We start from the raw sequence: 13,409 nt of genomic DNA on the forward strand, positions 1-13,409 counted from the left end.
GTAGGACAAGAGGCATAGACCTGGAAACTAGCAATCACAACAACTACTTGTTATAGAAACATATTTAACTGAAGTAAAAAGAAAACATAAGTAACTTGATCCAAGTGTTGAGGGAGCACTTGAATTTCTCAACAAATGACAGATCTGAGACAGGCTTCACATTAGGTGAGGTGGGGAAGAGGTTCTCTGCTACACAAATAATTCGAAGTCCAATATTTTGTACAACAATGTTCATCACTCAGTATGTAGTCAGAAGTATTTCATGCAAAGATGGTGGTTACACTGAAAGTTTAAAAAAAAAAGGTGAATAGTGGTAAATAAGATAAAATGGGTATAGGGAAGTCCATGTTAAGTAACTCAACCTTATTACCAATAATATTTCCCAAACATCTTTATATGTCTGTTACTAAAGATATAGATCATTTTTATTGAGTTCATATTCATTTCTTTTTTTTTTTTTTAAGATTTTAGTTATTTGACGGAGAGATCACAAGTAGGCAGAGAGGTAGGCTGAGAGAGAGGGGGAAGCAGCTCCCTGCTGAGCAGAGAGCCCGAAGTAGGACTCCATCCCAGGACCTTGAGATCATGATCTGAGTCAAAGGCAGAGGCTTAACCGACTGAGATACCCAGGTGCCTGAGTTCATATTCATTTTGAAGCAAATGTACACTATTTCTTTATGAATATTCAAGGTATGACCACTTTTCTATCTTTTTAAATCAAATCTATAGGAAACTTATAACACTACTTACACTTATATTTTAAGTACCTGTTTAATTTTCTCCCAGGAAACTATAATCTTTCTAAGCACAAAAGCTGTGTCTGTCTCATTCACTTAGTCCCTAGGACATAGTATGTTGCTCAATAAAATTTTATTGAATAAATGTGGATGTATCCTGTGCAAAGACACAGACAGAAAATGCAGCAAGGAATGTAAGAGGGTTGCAAGTGGTTTTTCTATAACTGTAGTAAAGAATTCCTGTTGTAGAATTGGGGAGGCAGAGATTGCATTTTAATTCTCTCCCTAATACAATCAACAAAAGGTTTACTTTGAACCTAGTCTATGTTACACACTGTAACTACAAAGATAGGGAAGACTTATTGGCTCACCAGGGAAGTTATGGGATTGCAGGGTTCATAATATGAAGAATTTTTTTTCCCCTCATCATAAAAACTACAAGATATATTTGAGGTATTTTAAGTAGGAACCGTAAATCTTTGAATCAGTTTTTTGGGTGTTTTGTTTTGTTTTTGTTTTTGTTTTTTTTCAAAAGGAAATAGAAAGAGATGCGACCTTAGGGGGCAGAAATTCAGGTGTGTGTTGCAATTGTCCAGGCAGAAATGATGAGTGCTTCCACTCCATTTTTGTTGTGTGGAGACCAAGGAGAGGTGGGACGGGTGGCTGAGATTAGGAGGATGTGACATGGTGGCATCTGTGAGAAGAGATTCAAGAGGAAGAAGATGGATTAAAATCAGTCTGAAGGGTTGCATCTCGGTGGCAGAGTCTGTTGACTATCTGATTCTTGGTTTTGACTGAGGTCACCATCTCATGATCATGAGATCGAGGTCCACATTGGTCCCTGCGCTCAGCAGGGAGGCTGCTTGAGATTCTCTCTCCCTCTCCCTTTACCCCACTAAAATAAATAAATAAATCTTTAAAATAAAATAAAATCAGTTTGAAGGTAGAATCAGCTGTCCTCTGACTGATTTGATGTGAACATGAGCAAAGATGGAGTATGATTCTCAGTTTAATGGCCAGCATCACTAAGTGGGTAGAAATAGCACATATGGGGAAGTAAGCTAGAAGACAATGCAACCTGTTATAGGATAGGGATGGGCTGTTGGAACACACGGAGTTAAAGGTAACTGGAAGCCTTCTAGGTGAAGGGGCTAGTAGGCAGTTGAGTGAGTACACCAGTCTCTAGGGAGAGAGCTCTGAGCTAAAGGTGGGACTTCCAAGTGAAGAATATATGAGTAAACATTGATTCTAAAGATCCTATCTCTAGCCCTTCCTTTATATAATCATTGTAAATGAATCCACTCAAGGAATCTAAGTAGATGAGAAGTAAAGAGAATCCACAATAGCTTTTAGAGAACACCAGCATTTAAGATGAAAAGAGAAGAGCAGGAGAAGGAAGCACATTTGGAAGTCATGGTCAGGGTAGTGCCAAAGGTAATAGTGAGAATGATTTAGAAGAGTCCACTGAAGTATTGTTCAGGAAGGAGGGGTAATTCAACACTCAAGTGACAAAGCTCCCATAACTGATAGGATTTGCAATAAGGAAGTCATCCATAGCCATAATTAGAGCAATGCCGGGCACTGAGTTGATTGCTTTACATGGGGAATTGCGCTTAATTTATACACAGCTGATGAGGCAGGTAATATAATCCTAATTTTACAGATGACAAAACAGTAGCTTAACTAACTGACTCAGAGACACACAACAAGTCAGATTCACACCTAGGAAAGCTGATGCTGAAAACTGCACTCTGAGTAATTAAGCTCCACTGTGCCACCCACTGACACATGTAATTATTTTCAATTCAGCACTTGCCAGTTCAGGATTATGTGGGGGTTTTTGTCCTCCAATGTTTCATAAACACAAATAATAATTCTCCATTGTTATTCTGAGGCATCCTTAGGACTGAGACATACCATATGCTTCTATGTGTTCCCTGAGTTTTTAGACCCAAACCAGGTATATACCCATAGGTGTCTTATCAATAAACAATACTGAAGAAAAATGAGCATTTAAGGTGTTATTATAAAGGCAGACCAGCCAGACTGTCCTCCAATGACACAAATAATGGATCGAAAGAGCAATATAACTATTGACTATGCTCCTTGCTTCTAAGCACAGATCATTATACTTCTCTAATGATTAAGGTGTGAAATTTCCAAGGTGATGAGAATAGCCACACACCGACCTTAATACAACCATAATGGGTTAATAATGCATCTTCCATTCTCAATGCATGAAAAAGCAAGCCACATGAATTACACAAAAGAGGTCTAACTCGCATCTCTGGTGGGCAGTTCCTTTGAGTTTAGAGTCTGGAACAAACTATTGGGGAAGGAGAATACTTTTCATCTTCCAGCTAATAAGTAAATCACCCATTGTTTTGTATTTTAGAACATCTGAACAGCATCTCAGAGCTCTGGAAAGGCTTTATTTCCTAGTTCCACTGGCACACAAGCCATGGTCTTAATTGTGTACATAATCTCTTAAATAAGCAATGCCATGGACTTTGCACCCTTCTGAAAAAGTGGGCACTATAGATGTCTTTTGCATAGAACCGGCTGCCCTGGTTCAATTAGAGGAAAAATAAATCTTACCATTTTGATGACAGCCCATGCAACCAACTAGGCAATATAGCTGGCTTTGAGAAAATGGAATCTTGTGTTCTTTGACAGTGTAATTATTACTCTCTGTCAGCTTATTCTACTTTTTCATAAAAATCACTTAATACTTCACAAAGATATTACTTTTGCCATCAAATATCACTTTGGGAACTGTTAATAATTTAGGAACTTCTATATTAAAAATGGCTAATTCTATAAATGCATGAGATGCCATAACCTGAGAATTCCCCTATCCTGAAAGTTCTGTTTTAATAGTCTGCTCCCAATTTAGGACATTAGAGAGAGCCGGGGTGGGGGTGCTGCACTGAGGATCTACTTTTTGTACCTGAGTTTTCGCATCCGAGAGACCACCAAGGAGCCAACACTGATGCAATCACACGAGGGTTTATTCGACAAGCTTAAGCTTGGGCCCAAGTATACCCAACACAGCGGAGTAGGGACTTGGACCCTGAGCTTAGTTCAGGCAGGAGTATTTATGGGTTCCTGTTACTAAAGCAGGGTGGGGGTCTCTGGAACTAAAGGAGGGTGGGGGAAAGTTCAGCCCTTGGGCACAGGGGTCTGCGATGGCTGCCAAAGCTAAGATGGCTGTACTTATGCTAAGGCTAAACCTGAGGTAGGATGGCTTTAATTTTTCTTGGCCTCCACACTACTCTTTGGTATTTGGAACCCAGAGAGTCAAACAATTCAATGGCAAAGAATTTAGGAAAGTATTGCAAATATTTTTAAAAGAGTTTTACACTGTAACAACAGACTTATGTTATTATGATTATTTTTTAAACTTAAGCCTCAGCCTTGTTTTTACAGACTTTTCTCATTGAGCTCAAGTATTCTGACAATAGGAAACTCCTAATCATTTTAGTTGACTTTTTAAAATGTATTTACAGAAAGTAAAACTTGCTCTTTCTGATGCAAACCAATGTGAATTTCTACCAACACATTCAATCTGTTGTCCACCACCACAATTAAGATACAGGGCCATATTGTCACACCCCAAAATTCCTTTGTTTTGTCTCTTTATATCTAATCAACCACTCTCTCCTTCCCAAGTCCCTGACAACCACTGATCTGTTTTCTGTTCTTACAGCTTTGCTTTCTGCTGTTGTATAAGTGGAATTATGCAGTGTGCAACCGTTTGCATCTGGATTCTTTCACTTAGAATAACTCACTTGAGATTCTTCTACGGTTTGTGTCATAGTTTATTATTTGATGGCTACTATTCCATTGTATGGAATAGTAGCTTGTTAATCCTGAGAAAATGCATATGTAATGTTACCCTGGCAATGATAATAGTGACATATGGCATGTAGATGCTTATTGTGGATCGGGCATTGCTGTAGCTCTGTCCACACACTACCTCATTAAATTTTGCCATCCTACAAAATAGGCAATATCACTATTTCACTCTATTGAAGGAAAAGGAGGAAAGGCTATATGACATAGTCACCTTCCCAGGACTATACCATTTGTAAATGTCATAGTCTGTATTAGAATCTGGGCAGCCTAACTTCAGACCTACCATTACAACCACCATCACAGACTACTTCCCAGTTATAGTGACCAAAGCTAAGCATTTGCCCTTGGGCCATGGAAAGCATTTCCTCACTTCATTTTCACACAAATAAGGGTGGGTTGAGGAAAATGAGGCTTAGGGAGATGATACAGCAGGCACCAAATCACCATGATAATAACACCTAATTTTCAACCAAATTGTGAAAACTGAGTCTCAGTACCCTTTAAGAGTATTTAGTTTTGATGGGATTCTGGGTTTCAAATTCAATTTTTTTTTTGTTTCCTCCTGTGACATTGAATTTTCAGTTCACCTCAACATGCACAGAGCCTTTTGCAGTTGGAATAACTTCTTGGGCCTTGGTACAAATCATCTCCCAGCCTTTAAGATTAGATAATAAAATGTATTTAGTACAAAAGAGACCTAGTCTCTATCTTGATTTATTTTTGCCTGTGGAGGAATTGAAGGGATGAAAAAATTCATCTTGAATCAAACTACATGAAGTTGACATGTAGAAAACATTCTTAGATTCATTTTAACTTCAGGTTGATCCTCAAGAGGTTAAATCTTTATTCCAGAATAAAGATAAAAATAAAATTTGATGCTAGATTGCATATGTTATCACCTTATCATACACACTGTAGACTTGGAAGCAATAACCTCTAGCAGAGATGAGTAAAGGGAAGGTATGATTTTATTTTTCAATTGTATTTTTAGTAATAGTACAATACTCAGCTCACATCTGTAAGAAAAAGGGCTTGAAGTACTTAATTTATTTTAATTAACACTTACTGTACTAAGGACATAAATAGTATACCAATTTTATGAAGGGATAGAATAGGAGGAAAATTTGAGATCTTAGGATTGAAATCATGCCCTGCTGGTAGTAATGTTTCAGGGTAGAAAAAGATTTACTAAATGTTGGAATCAGAAACAACACACAGAAAACACTGTGGTCTGACATTTCAGCAAAATTGCATTCTTTCACACCACAGTAGTCCTTGGATTATTGATTTCCTGAATAAGTTTCCATAAAAGAAACATATCCTGAATACTCTTTCCTACCTTCCTTTCTGGATTCATTACAGGATGTAATTGTGGAGTAGCATGGAATGTGTGAACATCCTTTTTCTAAGAACCTTAAACATTCTGGTCAACTCTCAAATGATTCCTAGTTAGATATTTGGACAGCTATCATTATGAGCCCTAGATACATTTGGGGCATTATAGAAACTATGCCACAAAACCGAAGATTTGTTCAGAGGTGGAACAAGGACAGGACCAGTCTTGATATGGGGCAGGATTATGGCATTGTTCTTAGGTCTTCATACTGGTGGGAACTGATGAGGGACCAGAAGGCAAGCTGAGGACAAAGCAGAAGCTGACACCCTGAAACTACCCCCCCACCATGGGATATATGTGGGGCATATATATATATGGGACATTCCTCAGGCACTCCTGGCTGCCCTAAAGGAAAAACAAATAGTTAACTTGTAGAGATCACAATCCTGCAAGACCTGAGTCTCCCTCAGTTTACAAATGTCCTAGTGATTGACAAGGAAGAGGCTTTCTTACCAATAGCTTAACTTCCAAAGACCCATAACTCTGTTCCTAAAGCCCTAACATAATCCTCCCCTCCATAAAATTGAGAGAGACTGAGGCAGAGGGAAATGTAAATAAAGTTAAATTTCTTCTAAACCTCAAGCTCATTGATAAGCATGTGTGACAGCAGGAATGTGACATTCCTCCATGAAGTTCCCAACTATTTCACTGTTAATGCCTTACTAAAAGGAAAATCAACCTTAGTTTGATGATGGCAAGGCCTCTGGTATCTTGTAGGTCCTCTTTAGCACATGAAAGTTCTTCCAAATCCTCCCTTTTCTTTACCTCCCCCCAACCCCATAGTATATAATCAGCCACACCTCACAGTCCCAGGGCAACTCTTTCTGCCCAAGGGTCTTGTTCCCGTTCTTTAATAAACCACTCTTTTGCACCAAGACATCTCAAGAATTCTTTCTTGGTCGCTGGCTCTGGACTCCATCCCACTAAACCTCACTTATATTCTAAAACTTCATGAGGAATTATCAGCTATGTGCAAATTTCAGCTCAATATAAGGGTAACTTTTTTTTTTTTTTTTTCCAGATAAAGGAGCTCATTTTGGAAAGGTCCGATTATCTTGAAGGCAGTGAATTGAGAAGATTCCTGAATCCTGTGGGTAAGATGATGAAGTACAAAGCAAGGCCTCATCCAGTACCAAGAAACTAGCTAGGAAAGTAGCTTAAGGTTTTTAAAAATAGCTTTATTGAAATATAACTGACATACAAGAAGCTGCACATATTTAAAATATATCATTTGATAAATTTATTTTGCCATTAAGCATGCAGTTCAGAAGTGTTAAGTATGTGACACTATTGTGCAACAGATCTCTAGAACTTTCTCATCTTGCAAAACTGGAACTCTGTACCCATTAACAACTCTCTGTTTTCCCCCACCATTCTATTTTCTGTTTCTATGAATTTGACTACTTTAAATCCTGTATGTAAGTGGAATCTTAACATATTTGTGTTTTTGTAACTGGCTTATTTCACTTAAGGTAATGTCCTAGGGATAAACCCATGTTGCAGCATATGACAGGATCTCCTTCCTTGTTGAGACTGAATAATATTCCCGTGTGTGCACACATGTGTGTGTGTGTTCTGTTTATCCATAACCCACCGATGGACACTTCAGTTGTTTCTATATCTTGCCTATTATGAATAATGCCTCTATGAATATCGGTGGGAAATATCTCATTCAAATCCTACTTTCAAATCTTTTGGACATATACACAGAAGTGAGATTTCTGGAGCATATAATAATTTTAGTCTTCAGTTTTGAGGAATTGCCATACAGTTTCTATAGTGGCAGCCCCATTTTGTATTTCCACCAACAGTGCACCTGGGTTCCAAATTCTCCACATGCTCACTGATACTTAATATGTTCTGTTTTTTGGTTGTAGTAGTGATGGTAATGGTTTTGAGTTATAAATTTATAACTGGACAATTTATGAACTGAAAACCATACAATTTTCCAAGTTCAGATTATTTTCCTTCTGTGACTATTTATACACCTGATCTTATACACATCCACTTCACCTCTTCTTTCTATTTTTCTAACACATTAATTAGAAAAATACATATCCTAAAAACAGGGTTTTTAATATTATATGTGATTTAATATAATACGTGATTATATGTGATATAATATAGATCAATATGGTATATAGAGAGATGAGGATATAAATACAGATGATTATACAGTCATGGATGATTATATGTGATTGAGTCCTTATGTATAATAAGATAGAGCAGAGACAGGGTAACTTCCTTGGCAGATTTCCCTATATAGCTGCCTTTCACTCCCCTGCGATCACTTCCCAAATAACTCCTTCCCTGGAGTCCTTGTCTCAGGGTCTGCTTCTAAGGGAACCAAACTAACACATGTATCTAGTCATTCTTAATTATTCAGCAATATTATTTATTTAAAGTTTAAATTAGAAAGAATATATTTGATGGACCTGGCACAGTTCTTGGCAATTAGATTCTGTTCATTATACTCATTATAAGGTGTGACGAATGATTCATAATCCCTTATCACTCCCCACCACCATTTCTTCTCCTGGAGGAAGAATGATAACCCTGGAGAGAGCCTTATGCAATCAGAGGTTGAGCATCTCAGACCTGAGCGAGACCCACAGCAGCACAAGGACAATTTTCTCCATATCTATTAGCAAATATAAGGGCTATGTTTGACAGTCTCATTTTTCCCTCGGCATTTACTCTTCTAATCATCAGAAGATGAACAGTGGTGAAAAATAAGGGTAATAGAAATTTGGAATTAATTCTGTGTGGGTTTAGAGTGTTTGATCTGCTGAGGCTGACTCCTGGGAAGGATGGTGTGGAGGGTGGATTTTTCTGTTCGTTTGGCTGGAATGTAGGCTCCCAGAAAGGTTGGAACCACATTTTCTTCTTTTTCTTTTCTGAGACCCAACACAGTACTTGGCATATATGCATGAGTAGCAGTTTTAAAATCTAGCATCAAATCTATAAACTATTTATTTCAGTGACTCAGGGCAGCAGCAGGCAGAATTGACTTTGCTCTGTGCTAGGCACCATGCTAACTACTTTATAAACTCATGTAATCTCATAAAAACTCTCTCCTTTATATGTGCCTACAAAACAAACCATCCCAAACTAAGTTGCTTAAAACAAAAACAACTCCATTTCTAAAACTGGTCATCAGAGGGCACTGCTCTGGGCATATCAAAGTCACCTGGAATGACCTTGATTTTAGCAGGTGTCTCTCTGTCTCTTTCCCAATCTCTCTTCCTCTCTGTTTCTTTTAGTATCACACCGCCTGTTAATCTCCACTATTTTCCGGCTGATTGCCCTATTGTTATTGACAATGCCCTAGGGCATAAATTGCTACTTCATCTGGGACAGTTACAGTTGAGTCTTTCACCTCAGCAGTTTTTGAGACTAATCTCTGGGGTTTGTTCTGACCTGGGGGCAGTCTCTGCTTCGTTGTTTCTGGGCTCTTTGCTCTTAAGAACTACCTCCATCCCTGGGGAAATTCTAACAGCCACTGATGCAGAGCTGGGGCCTCAGAATCAGGGTTCTGCTCTTCCAGTAGATAAATCCCTACTTTATGAGAAGGGAGCTGGGTAGGGACAGTCGCTTTTGGTCTTCCGGGCTTGTCTCTCCTGTATGGAACCTGTGCCCTATGAGTGAGCTGCACAAAAACAATTGGGTCCCTATTCTTAGCCGGCTCTGCCCCAAAGTGGAACCTCTGCTCTATTTGTGGGAGGAGGGAGAAACATACTTTTTGGCCACACTTACTGGAAATTGAGCCTCTGCAGGTGAAGGTGAAGGGGGATTAGAAATGATTGCTCCTCTTCCAGAAAAAAGAAAAAAAAAAAAAAGGCCAAAGTTATTCCTCATGGCCCACAACAATGTATTTGTGCTCAGGTACTTAACAGTGAGTTGAATTGTCATTGCTACAACCGCTACTACTCTGGACCCTGAAAGTGGTTCTTTCTGCAGCAGCTGCCCTCACTAAAATGGACTGTAAACTTCTCTTTTCTTCCTGATTTTTGCCTCTCTGGATTTAGAACCAAAGTTGAGTGTGGGTGCCACTGATGAACAGAATCTCAGTCACATCCGGTAACCTCACTATAAGAGAAGTTGAAGGAGTAATCCTCTCCTCCCTGTACCGCAAAGCGAAATTTCCCTTCTGTTAATATTTAGACTCTGCAAGTTCCTCGTAGATGGTAGATAAGGAATACAAAGGCTTGGTGTCGAATGAATGAATAATAGAGCTGAGAATAGTTGCTAAGGGGGGTTACACTTACTGATTAATGTGGATTTCCCTCCGGTTTCTCTCAAGGATAAAGAGTAGGATTATTCCGTCTTCATCTTTGTAAGTTACCAATGAGGAGAGTGACGTGTTGCAAACTTCCCATGAGTCTTTGTCGAATACCCTCTCTGTGCCAGCCATTGTGTTAGGTGATGGGATTCAATGGTGAGGACAAACAGACATGTGCTTTGATTGATGGAGTTTATAGTCTATTACAGGAGAAGCATGTTAATTTTAAAAATGTAAATGTGTACGTATCTCGTAAGTACAAGAATGTGCAACAGTATATGACCCAGGCAAAGTATTCAGAGAAAGCTTATCTGAGAGGGAATGGCTAAATGAGGATCTGAAGGATAAAGAGAAAAGAACTTGATAAGAAAGGAGAGAAGGATGGCAAATAAAAAGTATTCCTCACAGCAGAGGGAAGATACTTGCAAAGGTCGTAATGAGGCTGGAGCAAGGTTCCTCTGAAATACTGAAAAGGAGCAGTTATGGGATACTAGAGAAGATTTTGTGCAATTTCAGAGTGCAAGTAGATACAGAGATAAAACAATACTGAAATTTAGAGAGCTTATTAAGGATACGCACTTTTATCCAAACAACTATAGGAAGTCATTATGGGAAGTCATTGAGGGGTTTCCAGGAGGTTTTCAGATAAAAGGGCTTGATTGCAGCCAGTCCACCATTTTTGGAAGTTCTGTACTAGTATTACTGCTCCTTATCTCACCCCCGGAAAGTTGTTCTGGGAGTTCCAAATCCTTTCCCTTTATAAGCTGAACTTTATTCTTCCTCTGATAATCACATCTGCATTTTGAGAAGGAAACTCTAGTCCCAGTGACGAGAACAGATTAGAGGGTACATGAGGACACCAGCTGGAGGAGGCTGTCAGACTAGCCTTGGTAAGGGAGGATGGTGGCTTCACCTGGAGCTATGGCAATGAAGACAGAAACAAAGAACTCTGTCCTAAGCTGAAGCCAAAGGTGATGTTGGATGAGCAGGTGGTGAAGGACGACAGACACCAACTCTGTGTTCACTGAAACTAAGTTAATGCTGTGAAAAAGGCGGTAGTGAGAGTTCAACCAGATCATAATTTTCCCCAAATTCATTATCTGCTGCTGCTGATTTTAAATGAAATATATTTAGGTTCTCATTATTCTTCTTTAGGAAAACTCAAAGTCCAGTTGATTCTGTAAAGTTCTTAATAACTTCTTTGGATTTCTCTACTTGAAAAGTCCTCCTCTTTTAAATAGTCCAGGTAAAACAGTTATTTACTATGGATCATATTTTTCAAATCCACAATCATCTCATTAAATATCACTAACTTTAACATGTTCAAAATCTAAGACCTACACAAGTAATATATTTGTTTTAATAAATATAATAATTTCCTCTAAATTATTTAAGATGTAGAAGAGAAATTTATGTGAACCAAAAAGCTCTGGTCTTTAGTTTTAGATGACATCTCCTCTGGTACAAGTCAGATAGAACTGATCTGTCAAGAAGAAGTAAGGCAGCATTGATTAAGTGCCTTGTTTCCTGTGGAGTATTAATATATGTGAACACCTATGCATGTCTTTAATTTGTGCATATGGCATGTACGAGAGATAAAGAGTGTGTGCATAGAAAATGTGGCTTGTCATAAAAGAAATGTTTCACCAACAGGCAGCCTAAGGTTGAGTGAGTACACATGGGAGTCTCAGTGGCCAGGAGATATAATGAGTCTTTGTCTTTGTGGTATGAATTCTTTCATGGTATGACCCCATACCCCCATAATATCCCTCTCTGGTCTCTAGCTCAATACCTGAAATGCCTTTATGTTAAATATAAATCCTCCTTAGAGAGGACTTGTAGGAAATTTGGATCAGCTCTTAGATGTTTGATGAGATCCTAACAATCAGATCTTCTGTTTTTGTCAATTGTGGAGAATAAATCATAGGAGCCATGGGAGCTTTGAGGGATGACATATCAAAATCATAAATTTTGGGTCCATGGTTCTTCCAGGAACTACAGTGGACAAGTATAGGGTACTGGACACTTGTTAGTAAATAATGATTGTGAGAACCAAAAGCAAACCAAAGTTTACCAAAAGGTAACCAAAAGCAAACTTAGGTAATTTCTCAAAATTGCTGGGGCCAGCCCTGCCTGATATCCTGAGTCTTTCAAAGGTTTATCAAAGCTCACCCTTTTAGAAACAAATGTGTATTCTTCAGAGGACAGTGCTTCTCACAGTATGGTCTCCAGACCATCAGCATAAACAGCACCATGGAACAACATGCACCACACACATTCAGAAGTGAAATATACTCTACAGAATATTTGGGGGGGAAATTGGAAAAGAGTTCTGAGTGCATAGTCAGTCAGCTGTCTTTGAAAGCTCTGTAATTCTATGTCTGTTCCTCATCCCCTCCTTCCAGAACCATCCTGGGAGTTCTAAATGCTTTTCCTTTATAAGCTGAGAATTACTCTCACCTGACATCAGGCACTCAGTCTCACTTTCTACACATAACAATATGTGATCCTAACAAAAATGATCCCATTAGTCTCCTAACAAGAGAGAAGCTGATGCTTGTTTTCAAGGTAAGCAATTTAGTCTGCTTCATCCCATTCTCCTACTTCCTTTCCTAGACTGAATGATACCTGAGAGCCAGGACTGTGTCTGCCTTATCCACTCCTGTATTCCCAACAATCTGTCTGGCACATAATTCTAGGAACAAATTATTGAACAAGTAGATGAATAAATGCAAAGTTAGTGACTAAATTGGGGGGATATCATCCACCTAGGGAAGTGACTAAACTCTTTGGCTTTATGATATTCTTAGTCAATAAACTCATGGGTTGGTCAGGCCTCCAGGGAGATCATTCAAGGTAATGAAGAAGGAAAGACAATGTGCCTGTAAAACAGAAATTGGTGATCAGCTAGTGGGGAGTAATATGTGTACTGGTAAAATGTGAGATCCAAGAGCAGACAAGTACAAACTGGTTACAGATGCCTGTGTCAGAAGACTGAAGGCCAAGGACTTTGGGCCCATACCTGCAAGTGGAATAAGCCACTACAGGCTCTTGGGCAAAAGAATGACATGATATCAACTTTGGCTAATTCTTATGAAGTACCTCCTACATACCAGACATTTTCATAGACCTAATT

This window comes from Lontra canadensis, unplaced genomic scaffold, assembly GCF_010015895.1.
Source record: "Lontra canadensis isolate GAN:19392208 unplaced genomic scaffold, GSC_riverotter_1.0 scaffold3, whole genome shotgun sequence".
NCBI lineage: Eukaryota > Metazoa > Chordata > Mammalia > Carnivora > Mustelidae > Lontra > Lontra canadensis.